Source organism: Uloborus diversus, chromosome 1, assembly GCF_026930045.1.
Source record: "Uloborus diversus isolate 005 chromosome 1, Udiv.v.3.1, whole genome shotgun sequence".
In the NCBI taxonomy this organism is placed as follows: Eukaryota; Metazoa; Arthropoda; class Arachnida; order Araneae; family Uloboridae; genus Uloborus; species Uloborus diversus.
The window spans coordinates 28,319,645-28,337,541 of NC_072731.1; the positions used below are offsets into that span (position 1 = coordinate 28,319,645).

General features: G+C 35.2%; 1 protein-coding gene across 5 annotated transcripts in view; it reads left to right on the forward strand.

Moving 5' to 3' along the window:
* The first annotated feature begins 11,706 nt into the window (after positions 1-11,706).
* The window catches only part of LOC129234509 (solute carrier family 52, riboflavin transporter, member 3-A-like), a 37,768-nt gene continuing 31,577 nt past the window's right edge, over positions 11,707-17,897 (forward strand). For 2 of the 5 annotated variants that reach the window (XM_054868511.1, XM_054868515.1), the window contains exon 1: positions 11,745-11,827. The gene's annotated coding sequence lies outside the window, so the exon portion shown is untranslated. Of the gene's footprint in view, positions 11,828-15,531; positions 15,603-17,897 lie in introns of those variants that run through there. The other 3 variants (XM_054868514.1, XM_054868512.1, XM_054868513.1) reach the window with 3 other exon arrangements.

The window sequence follows — 17,897 nt, forward strand, 5'->3', positions numbered from 1 at the left end:
TTAAAATTACTTTTGAAGTTAACACATTTGAAAGAATAGTAAAAGCGATGGTTATCCCTACTAGTTATTCTTTGTGCTTGCAAAGGGAGGGAAAAATTGGGTTTATTCCCTACAGCAATTTCCCAGAATTTCAGCTTCAAGATTTGCCTAGGAATATTTTTGAGCAGGATCGAGTGAACACTCGCTGGTCTCTCACTTGTGGCATTAAAATTATGAAGTTCAAGCCTTTAAAAGAATAGCAAAAGCAATGGCTATTCGTGCCTCTTATTCTATGTGTTGCAAAGGAAGGGAAAAACCCCAACAGTAATTTCCTGATTTTCAGCTTGAAGTCTTGCCTAGGAATATTATTAAGCAGTGGATACTCTGTAGTCTCTCATTTGTGGCATTAAAGTTACTTTTGAAGTTGTAACTTTGAAAAAAAGTATTTCTACTTCTTTGTGTTGTAAACAGAGGGAAGAATGGGTTTATTCCCAACAACAAACTTTTTTTTTTTTTTTTGTTTTGTTTGTGTGTGGGAGGGGAATTTTTTTTTTTAAATTCCCGAGAGTTTTCAAATATTTATTTTAAAAAATGAGAATTTTAGGTTCTATCATCTCAATTATTTTTTTAGCACAAAAACAGTTTCTTCAACTAATGTATTTTTAGCGTTCATTCAATTTTACTGAAACAAAAGTTAGCTATTGAAAGCATACAATAATTTTAGCAATTCAGTAGAACCTCGATTATCTGAAGTAATTGGGACTGAACCTACTTCGGATAATCGAGAACTTATCAATAATCAACTAGTTTAATATGTAGTATCGTCATTAAACTGTTAACTATTTTAACTGTTAAATAAATTGAAATTGTAAATGAAAATAAATTGATTTATGAAACAAAAACTCTTACAATGGTTTAAATGGAAGCTTCGTCTGGTGTAAATTGGCCATCCTTTGCCGTGCAGATAAGAAATTTTCTTAAAACAGTTCAAAGGAATCACACTGTTCCTGATGATCCAACCAAACAAGGCCTTTTGAGAAACTCAAAAGCATCCTTGTTACTGGATTATATTTACTTCAGCAAGAATCATTATCATCTTCATCATTATATTTTTCTTTTGGAAAATTTCGAACTTCTGCTATTAATTCCTCATTATTGAGCAACTGGAAGCCTGCATCATCCATGTCACAATTCGACCAATCTATTTTCTCTATCCCTACAATTTTTCTCACAAACCTTTCATTGTACTGAAAAAGCTTGAAAACTCAGTGACAGTTGGCCAAATGTTACAGACATCTTTGAAAATGGTTGTTACATTTTCATGATGCAATGAAATTTTCTCTGTTAGGTTCTTTGCACTTGCTTAAAATCAGAGGGTACAAACCCATTCAACTGTTTTGGAGCTCGGCAGTATGACCTTCCAAATTTCGAAATGGGGTGTGTTTTTGTTTAACAGGGACGTTTGAAAGTGGGGAGGATTACACTCATACCGAGAACTGGGCTTGCGAGAAGGAATTCTAAAAAAGGGATTCCAAAATATTTATCTGCACTCGTAGTTTGGAAGGACGGCTTGCATGCAAAAGGAATGTGTGAAAAAAACTTTAAAAATGCACATTTGTTAAGAAAACATTTTGTATGACGCCGGCTCCACACTCTCCAACGAGAGCACAAGACAAGACAAGGGGTAGAGTGTGGATGGGGAACTCGGCGCCTCTTGGTGTCTCTCGCGAATGTCTCGCGTTGCCTCCAGTAAATGTCGGTAAATTGTTCCCGAGTCAAAGGAGCGCGAGAGGCTACTGCAGCGCCATCTGTCCGCCGCGCGGAATTTGCTTTGTTTTGGTTTTCTGAAAGCAAATCGCAGTTCACCATGTCTAATAATTAGGTTTGGAACAACTCTTTGGAGTTGAAATTTTTGGAAATTTTTCAAACAGAGCCTATAATTTGGAACGCAAAGCACACAGATCATAAAAATAAGCAAAAGGTTTGATGCATGGAATCGCATTTCTTCTGGCTGCTTCTTATGTAAAATGACCCCTTGTTTCCAAATACGACCACTTTTCCCCCATCTCGGCCCCCTTTTAGATTTTCCCCCACCCCTTCTTTAAATCAGAGCCATTTTTTTAAAACTTGGAGTGGGAAAAGAGCATTGCAATAACCGTAAACATTACCCTGAATGACTAGAGATGTGCAAAGCTCAAAATTTTGTGCATATGTAGCAACAAATAAAACTTGCCCCCCCCCCCTAAATTCAAAAATGGGGGATTTTCTACAAAAATCTGTACGTGTAGGAGGAAAACAGAGATCATATTTGGATTCAGGGGGTCAATTAGCAGAAGAATCAGGCGGAATAGCCTCAGAATCATTTGAAAGTTTTTTTTGCTGCGCAGTGTGTTTGGGGGGGGGGGAGTGCCTCCCATGTTTTCCTTTTTGCCACATATGCACAAGATTTTGAGCTTTGCACATCTCTTACGGTTAATGTTTACAGTTAATATAATGCTCTTTTCCCCTTCCAAATCAAAAAAAAAAAAAAAGACTCTGAATCAGAGGAGGGATATGGGAAGTTCTAAAAAGGGGGGCGAGATGGGGGGAAAGTGGTCGTATATGGAAACAAGGGGTCATTTTACCTTAGAATCAGCCAGAAGAATGTCTTTTCGAATGAAAATCTGCGATTCAACTCGTATGCAACGTGCGACATGCACAAGACACTTTTTTTTTTAAATTTCTTTTACATCGCGAACATTTTTTTGGATATAGGAGTCATTCATGGAAGAGAGTCTTATACTCTCGTTCTGCACTTAAATTTTTTTTCAAACATCTTTTTTAAAAAAGCAAAATAAAAAGATCGTTTTTCGTTATTTTTCTAATATTTGGGGGGGGGGGGGGGGTATACACCCCAAGTCCCCCTTTTTGCGATCGGTGTCCATAATCTTGAACTTTGAACTTCTCTTGCCCATCAAAACTATTATTAGCAGTTAATATAAAGCTCCTTTCACCTCCAAAAGAAAAAAAAAATACTTGCTCTAAAACTAAGGAAATTTTTAAAAAACTTGAGTGGGGGGGGGGACTTTAATAAAATTGGGACGTATAGGAGGAAAACGGAGGTCATATTCGGATTCAGGGGGTCATTTTACATAAGAATCAGCCGACAAAATGTCAGAAGCATTTCGAAGGTTTTTTTTTTTTTTTTTTTTTTTTTTGCCGCACAGTGTAATTTAATGCTATGAAAATCATGAGTACAGGTCTTTATATTTTATTTTTATAACTAAATTGTATAATATTGTGGCCATTTTTGGTTATAATCTTATTTTTTAAATTCACATTTGTTGTCATAAAACAGTTTCATAAAAATAGCGGATAAACATATTTTTCTACCACCATCTCTTCTTCCTCGGCTTCTTTTTTGCCTTCTTGCTGTTGTAAATGTGTAGGTAGTTGTATGCAAAAAGAATACAGGCACATCGCAAAATCTGCATCTACTTCGTGGTCCATTTTGTAAACAAACAAGCGGATTGACAGTTGAAACGCGCGCGAATGCTCGTGACATCACCGGCTTCTGCGCGCGCAAACACCTCGTCCGAGAGTGTGAACGGCTCTCTCGTTCAACGCTTCCCTCGCCATGACGTCACAAATCTCTCGCCAAAAAAACCTCTCGTGCTTTTCAGGGAGAGTGTGGAGCCGGCATGACAGTAGAAAGTGGGAGGGGGGGGGGGGAGTGAAGAACAAACCGACTTCGGTCAACGGAGAGTTTTGGTTAATCGAGGTTCTATTACTGTAATACTATTTGAAGGAAATTTTACATAATCATGCATCAAGTTTAAGAGATCAACGTTATGGAGTTTGCGGGGCATTGGGAATTTTGAGGGGGAACTTAGTTATAGGTTTCTTCCCTAATGTTTCCCACTTTATTTCTGTAGCTCAAACCCCGTTGGCTCTTTACAACCATAGATTCCTCATTCAAATGCGGAATGCGAATGCATGTTCGGGTTTTGAAAAAAAAAATGATCAAAGCTGTAGTTCAGGGTGACTATGGTTCGCTAGTGACTATTGATCACATATGCCTCTCACACATGAAATAACGGGCCTGGTGGAAGCACTCCTCCAAATTTAAACCTTTTCATAGTGTATAGGGTCATGAGTAATAATACACTTTTTTGTGAAGAGTTTGTGGGAAAGGGAGATTTCTTTAGTGCCCTGTACCTTGTGTTATATGCGATTTCAAAATTAAACACAAAGTTACCAGAGTTGAACTTGTCGATAAATTTTGAAATTGAATCAAACGTCAATTAATCAATTTTTTGATTTCCTTTGAGAGGGAGGGGTATTTCAAATAGTTTTCCATTTTGGTACGGGGGTAGCGAACCACGTTTCCCCTCTCTGGATACTGCCATGCTCTACTCCTCTAAAGATGTCGAATTAAAATTTCTTAACATCTACATTGATTTTTGAATGAAAAGTTAGTGGAGAGGAAAAATAAATTTTTATTTTGAGGGGAAACAAGTTTCACTGCAGTTTTAAAGTTTTATCAGTTTTAACTGGTATATTTAAAATTTTAATCTTAAGAAATCCTAAATTAATTATAAAGCCTCAAGGTATCCTATTTTGAGACTGCTTGCACTACTATTTTCTATGCATAACTTTTCCCAAGAGTAAACTTGAAAAGGTATTCTAACAGTAGCATGAATCAGTGTTTCTTAATTTTTTGATTTGTGGAACATTTTTTAATGCTCACTTTTTTTGTGGAACCCCTGGTTTTTGTTAATAGTTTGCAGTGGCGGCCAGGATTCTGTTTCGGATGGGGCCGAGGCTCTTACCTCAAAGAGACTATCCCATTCTCTATTTGTCATTGAATTGATAATTAAATAAACTTCATTATAGATCATGATACGTGTTGTTAACTGCTAATTATTGCTTCTTATTAAAAAAAACTAGAAAGTCGCCCATCAAGGTAGGACGGGTGAAAATTGCTTCTACAGTTGAACGAAGCCATTGCCTGTTGGTGATATTTTGATAGTTGAAATGGTAACCCTAACTCCAGTGGATTAACAATAAACTCCAGTAGGTAGCTTTCATTTTTGACCGTTTTTTCGTTTCTTCATTCCCCTGAAATGACACAGCTCTACCAGTAAAACAGTTAAATTACCGGATCGAGTTCAGCCTTGTCACAATAAAACCTTTCCCTGCATATTAAACATTACCAAAACATATTATCGAATTACATATCATGCCGTGTTGCGAATTCATTGTTGAAACACGCGGGTTACTCGATCATCGGCATTATTTATATGAGGATAGTTGTGGTTCTGAGTATTTTTAAAAAGGTATAAATAACCTTAGAATTTATGCATGAGTTATATGATTAAAATATGTTCTTAGTTAGGAAAAGAACTGACGTGTTTACCTACAGTAGTGTCAAAATTCACTTAATTTTACACAAAAAAATGTTTTTAACTTTAAAAATTAAAGTGTCTTTTTTGCAACATTTTTTTTGGTTATTTAAAAATCAGACTTTGATATCAGACAGCAATAGATCATTTAGACGCCCTTGACTCATAGGCTGCTCGTGCGGGGGGTGGAGGTGGGGGGGGGGGGCACTGCCCCCTCACTTCCAAAAGTAAAAAAGCCTTGCCCCTTTACTTTTCAGAGTCAAAATATAAAGATTGATTGAAAAATGAGGGTGGATTTATTTGTTTCAGGAAAGTAACAACTAAAAATTCCAAATTAATAAACTTTTCTCATCATATTTCACAAGAGTGGGTCTTTAAAATGGAAGGGGCAAAAGAGTCTAAGGTGGCCATCCGTTCCGATTTTCGGTGCCATATATCTCATTTTTGAAAGTTATTAAATCAGTTTTATTAAAAGCCAGTAATACAGACCAATTTTACAAAAAAAAAAAAAAAAAATCAGCATCAGGGGCCTTGCTCTCTAACCCTTGCACTTCTTTCACCCCCCACTTTTTTGGTGAACCAGCTGCCTATGACCAGTACTGCTCCTTAAATTGGTTCTCACTTCTGAAAGGTTGAAATTGTCCTTTCAACTCCTGCCATAGATACTGGGAGCATGGGTAAAATTAAGAGCAGAATATTTGAAATTGAAGTCAAAAGAAGGCTGTGGAGTCGGAGTCGAAGAGTCGAACTGATTTTTGGGCAAAGGAGTCGGAGTTGGAGTCGTTCGAAAACATGCCGATTCCGACTCCGAGTTTCTTTCTTTTTCTTTAATTTTCACTGACTCTCCTTGCATCTTTTAAAAAACTGGCTAACAATTAATTTGATTACATGTATAAAGGTTCACTAATAAGAAAATAACTATCATTGTGGCAACCAGCTGGCTTGATTATCAAACTTTCTGTAACACCTACCTACGCGTCTCCTAGTTTGCTTATTTTTTAACTTAACTGATAAACAGTTTTTTTGCCTAACATTTTCTAATTAATCACTTTCAAATAAAAATAATAATATATCTTTTACCTCGATCTCAGTTATAAAATAGTTAAAGGACTGTATGTATATGTATATCGCTAGATCAAGTCGGGAAACTACTGAGGGTCAAGCACGTAGCTAGAACTTTGTTAAGGGGGGGGGGGGGTCCAAGGTTGCACGAACTTCAAAAGAGGAGGCATGCTAAAGCAGAATTAGTAGCTGATAATTACACAAGACTAAGATAAATCCAATTAAAACTGATCATTAAAATATGATAATTAACTAAAATTAATTAAATAATTGAAATTAATAGAGTCATTAGTTAAAATTAGTTAGCAAAAAGTTTATATTAGGTGGTAATCACATACAAAGTTTCCAAATATGGGTGAACCTCTGTCCTCCTGAAAATAAGTGATATATTTTCTATTAATAAAAAGGGCACAAGAAAAGAAAAACGGAAAACGAAAACTGTTCTAGAAATTACTTGGAAAATGCATGCGATTATTTAATAGAATATTAAAGCTTTGTAATATATTTCAACAAAATATGTACATATGTACTTATGCCATTTTATTTGAAAACTAGAAAGTCACCCGTCAAGGCATGACGGGTGAAAATTGCTTCAACTCTTCTTCATTTGAACGAAGCAATTGCCTGTTTGGTGATATTTTGATAGTTGAAATTTTAACTCTAACACTAGTGGATTAACCCTAAACTCCAGTAGATAGCGTTCATTGTTTTTGTTTCTTCATTCCTCTGATATGACACAGTCTTATTAGTAAAACTGTTCAAGTTACCGGATCGAGTTCAGCCTTGTCACAATAAAGCCTTTCCTTGCATGTTAAACATTACCAAAACATATTATCGAATTACATATCATGCCGTGGTGCGAATTCATTGTTGAAACACGCGGGTTACTCGATCATCGGCATTATTTATATGAGGATAAATAAATCTATATCTATGGAGTCGAATGTATAACTATATGAATGTTACATAACGTAACCCTGTCCGATTTGAGCAACATTTCGGGCAAAATCCCACAACTCTCTCAACGAAAATATTAACAAGGTTTCATTTAAAAAGCTTGAATTAGTTTTTATTTATTTACATTTATAATATTCTTTTGATACCACGAAATAGAATGATATTTTCAATCTTATCCGTTTTCTAATGATCATTCCTAATCATCAATTAAAAGCTTGAACAAACTATTAACTCTTTGGGGGACGGAGGCTTCCTTTGTTGCAACCATTTTTTATATATATATATATTTTCTTTCTTCAGCCAACTGACACAGTGATTTCAGTCAGCTGAAAAAAAAGAGAAGCAAGAAATAAATGGTGTTCTCAAGTGAAGTCGCTATTCCTCAAAGGGTGAAAGCTGTTCGAAAAAATTTTAAATATCGGAAAAGGCGTATTGCCGTTTTTTTATCATTATTTTTTTCTTTCTAACGGGGCTGTGTTAGAGGCTTTAGCCTTTTGCGGAACTAGTGCGAACCAACGATATGGCATCCAGTCATTAATATGCCACCATTAAGGCGCGGATGTGAATGTCACAGGAAAATTTGATGCCCAGTTTCCACCAGATGGAGACACCTGAGCTCTCTTCGATGCGAAACTGCAAAAGGAATTTAATTTTGTCAAGAGTATTCACAGTCAAATGACCTAAGGGATCTTTTACATGCCGATTAATGGAATGTATACCTAATGAATTAAATTAAGCATCTGTGTAACTTTATTTTAACAACATGTTGTTAATTTTAACAACAATACATATCATATTTTACGACGCTGGTAATGATTTTTTTTCTTCAATACGACGTTAGCAAAACATTCTATTGCAAGAAATAGTAAATATCTTTAACTTGAAGAAAATAAGTGTTTAAAAACAAAAGGCAATATATAAAAGAAATAAAGCTCAAAAACATTTACCTCGTATTCACCTTTTTTGTTTCTTTGCTTGTAACGCAGTAAATAGCGGTAATTTTCACCTAGTAATTTATAGTTAAATGCTCATGCCTGTTTTTTGTTAATTTAATGCTACCTTCACAATTTACTAAAGATGAATGCATAAATGCTAATTAAATAACTCCTTACAAAGCCAGTGAATAACAATCAGAAAATGTATTCCAATGATGCAAATACAAATATGTTTTATGGAACAACATCGAATAAGATTTTTTTTCGTCAATTAAAAACTAACTGTTTTTCTTTTGAGATCATAGAATTCAGTAAGATTTAAAAGTAATAATTTCTAATAAATTACTTATTACATGCGTTAATATGGCCGAACTTGTAGATTCATTAACTGATCACAGTAAAATATTCAAGTAATTTTCAATATAATTTTTCTATAAAATTTTGATACCGTAAAAAGTTTGTTACATCAACTTCAAGTTTTATTTATTCATTTATTTTACCTTCAAACACGTTTTTTTTTTTTTTTTTTTTTTTTGGCATTTAATATGTTCCATGATCATGCTTAAATATTGGGGGGAAAACATCAGTAAAAAATCTACGTAATTTGTTACTCAGAAAGGAGAGATATGTTAAAAGTAATCTAAAAGTTCAAATAAAATTTTTATCAAAATATAAAATGAATCTGAAATGAACCATGCCAAAAAATATAGAGTTAAAATGCAAAAAAAATCAATAATTATTTTTCTCATCCTCAAACACACGAAATGTGTAGAATTTCTTTTTTCGCTGCTGGCTTAGAATCTAAAATTAGTTTTTAAATGAAAAACACATTAACACGTAAAATTGCTCATATTATCAAGAAAACTTTAAAAGGGAGCACTGCGACTTACCTAGTTTGGGTAAACTTAATTTTCTTTTGCATACAATTTTGTTCAAGATATGTTTCCTATAAGTATAACGTAGATAAAAACTGCGTGTTGAAACAGAAAAGAATCGGAATTCAATTACTGATTCACCAGGAACGCACCTCACTCTGGCTGTCTTTCGTACAACATGGGTCAACGAAATCCACGAAAATCCAAAAAGAAAAGAGAAAGAAATAAAGAAAACCACGCCAATGAGACTGTGGGATACGGCGGAAGTGGCAATAAATGCTTGTTTTTACTTTGCCAATGGCAATTTGATGGACCAAGGAGAGGGGCTGAATTTCAAGGTCACAGGACCCAGCTGGTTTGAAAGTCATTTCCCCGTTTCGGACGGAGTAGGTGACACAGCAAAAAGCAGACGAAAATTGGGAACCTGCAGTCGTTGCACGAGGTTCTCGTGTTCTGAATTGACTCAAGCGCTGAGAAAATTGCCGATAACTGGGAATATTTAAGGGGAGAAAATGCTGCGTTTTATAAAATCATTATCTTTCGGAAGAATTTTGTTGATGCGAGATGCAGGAACTGAGAAAAAAGGAGAGGGTTCTTTCGGGAAGGGGGGGGGGGGGGGTCTGGACCCCATGGACCCACCCCTTGGCTACGTCCTTGTGAGGGTGCTTTTGTAAATTCAAATAACTGTTGCCAGAGGAAAGCGCAAATCAAAAAGATCCGATAAAATATAAATATTTTTTTTAATCTGAAGACTTTTCTAAGGAAGCTTCGTTATGACTAAAAAGTACAAAATAAAATCACTGCAAGATTTATTGGTTACAACACTCAATAATTGTAGTTAATCCAAACAACTTAATATTAAGGTTAATTCGAAAGCTGCCAATAAAATTAAAATTAAAAATTGAGCCATGAAATGCAGGTATAGTAAAAGCTATTCATAGATAGGTATAGTAAAAGCATTCGTTCGCATTTTGTGTAAAATTAGCTCCAGACGTACATATACCCGACCTTTCCCCGCTATATAGTGCAATATTTTCGTTGAAATTTTTTGATGAAATTTAAGATTTAATATTGGGGGAATTTTTCAGAATTAAAGTATTTGAATTTTTATAAACTCTGAAATTAAGTTGAGGTGTTACCCACCAGATGGGTGCTACCCGGGAGAGGGGAGGGGACGCCCTCTCAAGAAAAGCTTTTTGACTTAGCTATATAAAAAGTTTTTTTTCTCTCTCTCTCAAGTTACAGCTTTCAAAAATTTGAAAGCATAGGATTTGGGCGATTCTCGAAAAAATGTCCCTTGCATAACGCTAAGGTTTTCATTTTTTCCAGCTAACCAAAGGCTTCAAAAAATAATGCTGTTGGGGAATAATACATGCTTTAATATACTATCAAAGCATAACAGTTAATTCCATATTCAGTTAACAGTTAGGTAAATAAAATAAAAAACTTAGCGTTATGCACGTGACATTTTTTCGAGTATCACCCATTTGATCAACATCTATTTGTTAAACATTAAAGGGAAGCAAATCAGCCATCCTTTTCAATTTTTTTTTTTTTAAATGAGGTTTTTAAGTAATCTTACTTAAGAAATCGCAACTATTGGATAATTTGATTTTCAAATTGATTTTTTTGAACGTTGTATACATCTTTGGTTTACGATAAAATACAACGCGAAAATTTCATAAAAAGGAATTAATATTTCAGTCTCTTTTCAGGGGTTTTTCCCCCTTCCCTTGAGGGCGGGGGGATTTGAAATAAATAAATAAATAAATAAATAAAAAGGCCGGATTCGGAATCGGACGCTTCAAAATCCAGTAGAGTCGGCCATTTTTCTTCCGACTCCGCAGCCCTGGTCAAAAGTCGTAATTTTATACAATACTTGGTAATGTTGTAGGATAGGGGATTTGGGGTGTCCAACGAAATTTTTTCAACTTTAAAGCCAGTTGGAAACAATGTTTGCTGAAATTAGAGGGAGTTAATAACTTCTTTCGTTTTTTTTTTTTTTGAAATTGAAGTTTTTAAAACGCAACTTTAGGCTATCTTTGGAGACTTTAGGTGAGGAGAAGGAGTTTTGTGATAGTTCTCGGAAAAGTGAAAAGTTAAAATCTTATAGGCACAGGGCTTTTCAGCCTATTTTTGATAACCTAAAGTTTGCATGATTTTAGGCGACAAATAAAATTATTCCTTTAACGGCTAACCCTGATGCTCAGATTAGAGTATACGAAAGTAATAGTTTATCTTAATTTTGCAAAGTTGTTATTTTTATCGATTTTTTAGGTGACAAACTTGAAAGGTGGGGAAAGAAAACATGCAAGTCTTACGGAACCCCTGAGAGAGCTCCGTGGTACTCTGGGGTTCCGCGGAACACAATTTAAGAAACGCTGGCATAAATCCTTCATGTGTCTGCAATAAACCTGCAGATGCTGCATTTCCAAACACAGGAATCCTTTAGAAGAGCAGCTGAAGTCCATAGGCTGTAAACATGAATTTGTCATTTTCTTATTAGTGTAGGAACATTACTCTATCGTGTATTAACTTTGAGCAAACAGATGATTCTTGTTTAAGAGTATTTTGACTTGTGTCTTTCATTTTCTCCTCGACGTGAACTACTTGGCTTCTGTTTAAGCTGAATATCGTAAGTATTGCCAAACATTTCATTGTATTAATTTATAATGACCACAGGTTTAAGAAGCAAAATACGGATTCATTTAGGGGGTGAATTGCACTTCAAGTTTTGAAACCTCGATGTTTTTTTAATATAAGTTGGAGTGGTTTTTGCTGTTTTTCCATAAAATTTGCATATATCATACACATTTTGTTTTCCCGCCCAACTCCGCCGAAAAAATCGAAATGACGGAACTTAGAGATTCTATGAGGAAATGGCTCTTGACTCCACGTTCGCAGTTGCAAGCTTCGAAAAAGAAAAAGAAACCAAATAATAGGAAATATTTTGAGATTAGATTGTAAATCATTGCCATTGTATTACCCCCCTCACGGTGAATAACTCCGAAAATTTAATTTATCGTAGGAAAGTCATATATAACCCTGTGCGTCATTATAATAGAAAGCTCTATTTTTTAGCTTTACAATATCTTTTGAAATTTCATTCTACTATAATTAGACAGGTTTATATTTTGAACATTTTCAGAGTATAGAAATCTAAGTATTGGCAGGATTACTTATCTTGTCAAGTGTGTCATCCATGCCAAATTTTATTAAAATTGGAAATGTTGAGGTCAAGAAGGTGATTTATCTGACAAGGAATTGCTCATCGGCAACTTGCCGCGCAACGGGGTAAGATTGTGACGAATGGTTTACCCCGATAAATAGCATTTTCAGAAAAATCTTGAAACACGTTAACTTTAGTTAGCTTATTTTTTTTCGAATTTTCAATAATTATTTGAATTTTTGTAATTAAAATTCAAAATAAAAGAATATAGTGTACCTTCTAATCTTCAAATTATCCAACATTTTGGAGTAAATTTCAACCCGTTAAAAGTGTTTGTTGCCGATAAAGAAAAATATGGGTTCAATATTTTTACACGTTTTATCGATATGCGAAGTTTTATTCCAACCGGCGATTCACACTTGAGTAGGGTTACTTGTCAGTGACCGGAAGGAAGCTTGAACGCACGTAAAACAGAAAGAAAACGAGCTGATGTGTGCATCACATGACTTCCTTTTACTCCAATTTAATGTCCTTTCCCCATTATTGGCAATTTTAATGTGATTCAATTGTTTACTCTTTAAATATCACTAGCAATGGCCAAATTGAAACCCAATTTTTAAATATATAAAAAAAAAACAAGAAAAAAAAATCGCCAAGTTTGCGACCAAAAGACTGGCGATATATTGCCAAGTATCCGACAAACTATAACACAACTGGAGTTTACATCGAAATTAACAATGATTTCCCCCCAAAAAGGGGCAAAAGACTCCTTTAGGAACATCCGAATGCAACCAAAAGGGAAGGTGCACAACTAGACTCCACTAGGAGTCTACGTACCAAATTTCAACTTTCTAGGACATACCGTTTTTGAGTTATACGAGATACATACACACATACGCACGTACATACGGACGTCACGAGAAATTTCGTTATAATTAACTCGCGGGTAGTCAAAATGGATATTTTGGGTGTCTGTACGTTCCTAGGCATATATCCACGTGTGATCGGGTCGAAAAAAAACTCAACATTCATTTGGGGGTGAGAAAAATGGAAATTATATAAGATCGATTTTTGAGTGAAAATTTTTTCGCAAATACAATTCTTCCTTTTTTGAAAAAGGAAGTTTTGAAAAAGGAAGTAAAAAGCGAGAAGATCGTCTTAACGTAGGCTTGCCAGACGTCCCGGTTTTCAGACAGAATCCCGGTGTCCCGGCCGGTTTACTTCACGTCCCGGAAAAAGTTAAATCTGATTACAGATGACAAAAAAAGTCTAAAAATATGTAATTTACTGTGAAGGATTGTTTGAAATAAATAACTTTGTCATTTCTGTACCTCAGATTCAAACTGTTGCATGTCCAAAAATTGTGGTTTTCTGTTTATTACTTCATTGTATGTAGAATCCTAGTCCACACCGAGCCAAGCAAATGTAATTATGTAATTCTACCCATCCTTTGCATGCGCCAAACAAATGTTTTTCCTATCTCCTGTAGAGCGATTATATGACTGACGTTGTTACAGTGGCTCTGAGGTACAGATTTGTAACATTGACTTCTAAAGCTCATATCGGATTAGCTTGTGAATATTTTTACAGCGTGATTAAAAACAAAAAAGATTTTCTAAAAAAGTCCTAGCCAATGCAAAGAACATGTAGGTATTGTTCAAATTTTTGTTCTGCATTCAAAGTTTTTCTTCTTACAAAAGTAACTGAAAAAAAAAAAAAAACATTTATAGCAAATAAAATCTTTAAATGTATCTGCTTGCGTCATGTATTATTTAATATCCCTGGTTTAGGCTCATAATTAGTGACCATTAATTCACAGCATTGAGAACGAATTACCCTTTAAAACACTCTTACAAAACAACCATGGGTGTGTACCCTTTTGAATACTCGCTACGCTGGGAGGGAGGGGGGGGGGCAGTATTCCTGTGTTCCGGTTGAACATCTCGGAAATCTGGCAAGCCTATTTTAACGCCTTTTCGTCACACAAAACAAATAACGCCGCTTTCGACTTGCGTCACTCAAAAGTTTGCCGAGCAGAAAATCAAAGCTCTCGCACAAAAAATTTCACTGCCATAAAAAAAAAGAAAAATTAATTTGAATTTTCTCATCTTGAATTCAAATGTTTTTCGCAATCACGAGTGTGTGTTTGTATGTGTGTGTGTGGGGGGGGGGTATGTGTATGTGTGTAGGCATGTGTGTTTGTGTCTGTGTGCAGTCATGAGTGTGTTGGTAGTTGTGTGTATGAGTGTCTGTGTGCGTGGAAGCGGGGTATGTGTATGTGTGTGTGTGTGTAAGCATATGTGTTTGTGTCTGTGTGCAGGCATGAATGTGTGAGCAGTTGTGTGTATTTGTGTGTATGTGTAGGTGGCTGTATGCATGCGTGTGTGTATGTGTTTGTGTATGTGTGTAGGGATATGTGTGTGTGTATGTGTTTGTGTATGTGTGTAGGGATATGTGTGTGTGTATGTGTTTGTGTATGTGTGTAGGGATATGTGTGTGTATGGTGGTGTATGTGTGTGTGCGAATGTGTTGGTGCGTGTATGTATGCGTGTGTGTGTAGGACATGGAGACGGTTTTCGCTAGAGGAGTAGCATCGTGAGGCCGGCCGACGCGACTGGTGGTGCTGGCAGAGGGTGGCGCCGCGCCGTTGGGAAAAATGGTAGCACGCCAAAAACAGTCAAATGAAAGCAATAAGCAATCGTGATTTGCTCAAAAAAGAAACATAACTAAATTAAGAACATTTAGTTTGAAGAAGATTTTTGTTCCAATAAAAGTTTCTTTCGAATTGCCAGAACACTTGCACACACACACAACACAAACCAAAAAAGAGAAAGGATTTTAAAGAAAGTAATGCCAAGAGAGAGAGAGAGATTTTTTTTTTTCAGAATGGGGGGGGGGGGTAAACTCATTAGGCTTGTATCATTATATTATTCCCACTTGTTTCAATTCATTAACTTCGCTAATTTCTAATTCATTCAATTTTTGTTTAAAAAACCCATTTTATCAGGAAAACAAGAATTTTTTACTTGAACTTATGTTACTCCATTTTTGACGTCAAAAAGTTGGCCATCAGAGCTGTTTTGTTTGAAAATTGGCTATATGCCAACGATAAGTTAATGTTTACATTTCCGAATCGAATGGAAAGAACAAAAATGCCGATAGTTCAATTTAGTTTTACGTGAACCTTTAGCCTCGGAGGTCCGACATGTGATGGAAATTCAACTTCTAATTAATACCGCTGGTGAGTGTTTTTTGTTGTATCTATCTGAACAACCCAATTAAGCTACGAAGAAGCTTATTTTTTGAAACTTTTTAGATTTTTTTTTCTTTTCCGATCATGAAATTCTCAAGTTCATTTAATTTAAAGCATACTTAATTCAGTTATGAACTTATGACTAACGATAATATGCTTTCTGCTTCTGCGGTGTTTTTTTATTGAGCAAATAGTAATTTATGCCTAGGTTTTCGTTTTTATCTGTCCTGCTCGACTATCAACGTAAAAATTTTTATCACTCTGACCTTTCAAAAATTGCCTTATTCGACAAATTTTGTCTGAGAAGCGGCAAAAATTTCCTCATTCGGCAAGTTTTGAGTTTTATTCGTGAAAATTATCACCATTCGGCGAAATTTGGAGTAGCAGGGCCTGATTACTGAAAAGGCCAATAGGCCATGGCCTAGGGCCCCCACTTTTTAGGGGCCCCCAAATGGCTATTTTTTTTAACCAAGAGCTAAAACTGTTTTTGCGAACGGGTAAAATTGTAAGGGTTGACTACACAGGGGCCCCAAAAAAGCATATGGCCTAGGCCCCCCTGATATCTTAATCGGGCCATGAGTTCCATTCGGCAAAATTACCACCGTTCTTCGAAATTTCGAGTTCCATTCTGCAAAATTTGGAGTTCCATTCGGCAAGTTGAGAAAAATCTAAGTTCATGGCGCCCCTGATAGTAAACAATAATTTTTAGACCCAAATTAATTTTGATGCGGTTATTTATATACAATACAACCTCGTTTATCCGGACTATTTGGGACCAAAGGCAATCCAGATAAACGAATACGGTTAATCCGAGTAGTATGGATAATAAACAAAACATTTTAATAAGCAAACTGATTTTTAATTGCTGCGAAAAAACAATGCTTTGTAACAAAATTACAGAGAATCGCTTCGCAAACATTTTAACATTTGAGACAGTGAGAAAACAAAGGGATGTGTAAGTGGACATTTTCAAGTTTTGAGTGAAACGCGTTTAATGATAAGGTAGGTAGGCTTTTATTGAAAAGTTTCTTTCGTAGGGGAGAGTGTTGTACCTTGTTACGTTGGTACTATGGGACATTGCTAATTTCTAAAAAATCTATTTTTAGTAGCCATGTTTTTGTAGTCTCTTATAGTAACATTCACCACTAAATGGTGCCATAGTAAAAATCAGCATCAAATGGATAAAATTGACGATTTTGTGAGAGAAAGAAAGTTTCCTAACTCAAAAGTAAATATTTTCTTCATTTTTAATTCATTTTCTGTCTATATGTATTTGTAAATAAATCAAATGAATTATATTTTGTTATAAAAGAGAAGTACTTTAAATAATTTGCTTATGAGAGAATAATGATAGTGCATCTAGATGACCATTATTTTGGTTTTTCTTAAACCACGTGGTGATTATCCATGGGCCAGACAAACATTTTGTGCCACGTTCGAAGGTATAACACATGAACATATGCATGGTTCTTAATAATTAAGATATGTTTAGGAACATGGAACAATGTTCTAATCTTATGTAGTCTTTTAAACACATTTAATGTGTTAGATAATAATTCATTATTCATAATTCATTATTAAATATTCATGATTTTATTCACTATTATTATTATTATTATTTTTTTTTTTTTTGTTTTCTGGTGCAAAATTGGTTCAAGCATATGGTTGTTTCCTGAATCATGAAGACTTTCCCATAGTACATCCTAGTGTACCAAGGTACAATAGGATGTTGTACCTTGGGACAGCTTGGAACCTTTACTTTAAAAAAATGGCTGTTAACATTTTATTTTCAAACTGGCTGAATTTTAAAAAATATGTTGCATAGAAGTATGTTGGGGTATTTTAATCTGACTTTTAGATTTCAAATTTGATGCAAATAATTGATGTTAAAAGATCAAAATATGAAAAGTGTCCCAAGGTACAGCACTCTAACCTACAGCAGCACTTACCGGGGTTACTAGTACTATCTCTTATCCCAAAACAGAGAAGAAGTTCATCAACGACTTGTACTAGACATCTCCAAATTTTTAATTTTGTCACTTGTATCCCTTCGTTTTCTCATTTACAGTTCAGCTGCAGTGGTGTCAGACTGGCGTTCCAAGATGCCATGTTGTTTGTTAAGTTACTATAATTTCTTTTTGAATAAAACGAGAACTTGGAATTCCTTCCAACAAATTTCTCAAATCTAACATCTTTATCTCTCGATGAACTATAGCATTATTACAATGATAAAGCAGATATCAGGGGTGCCCACCCCCCTAAAATCAAGGGTGCACCCCCTAA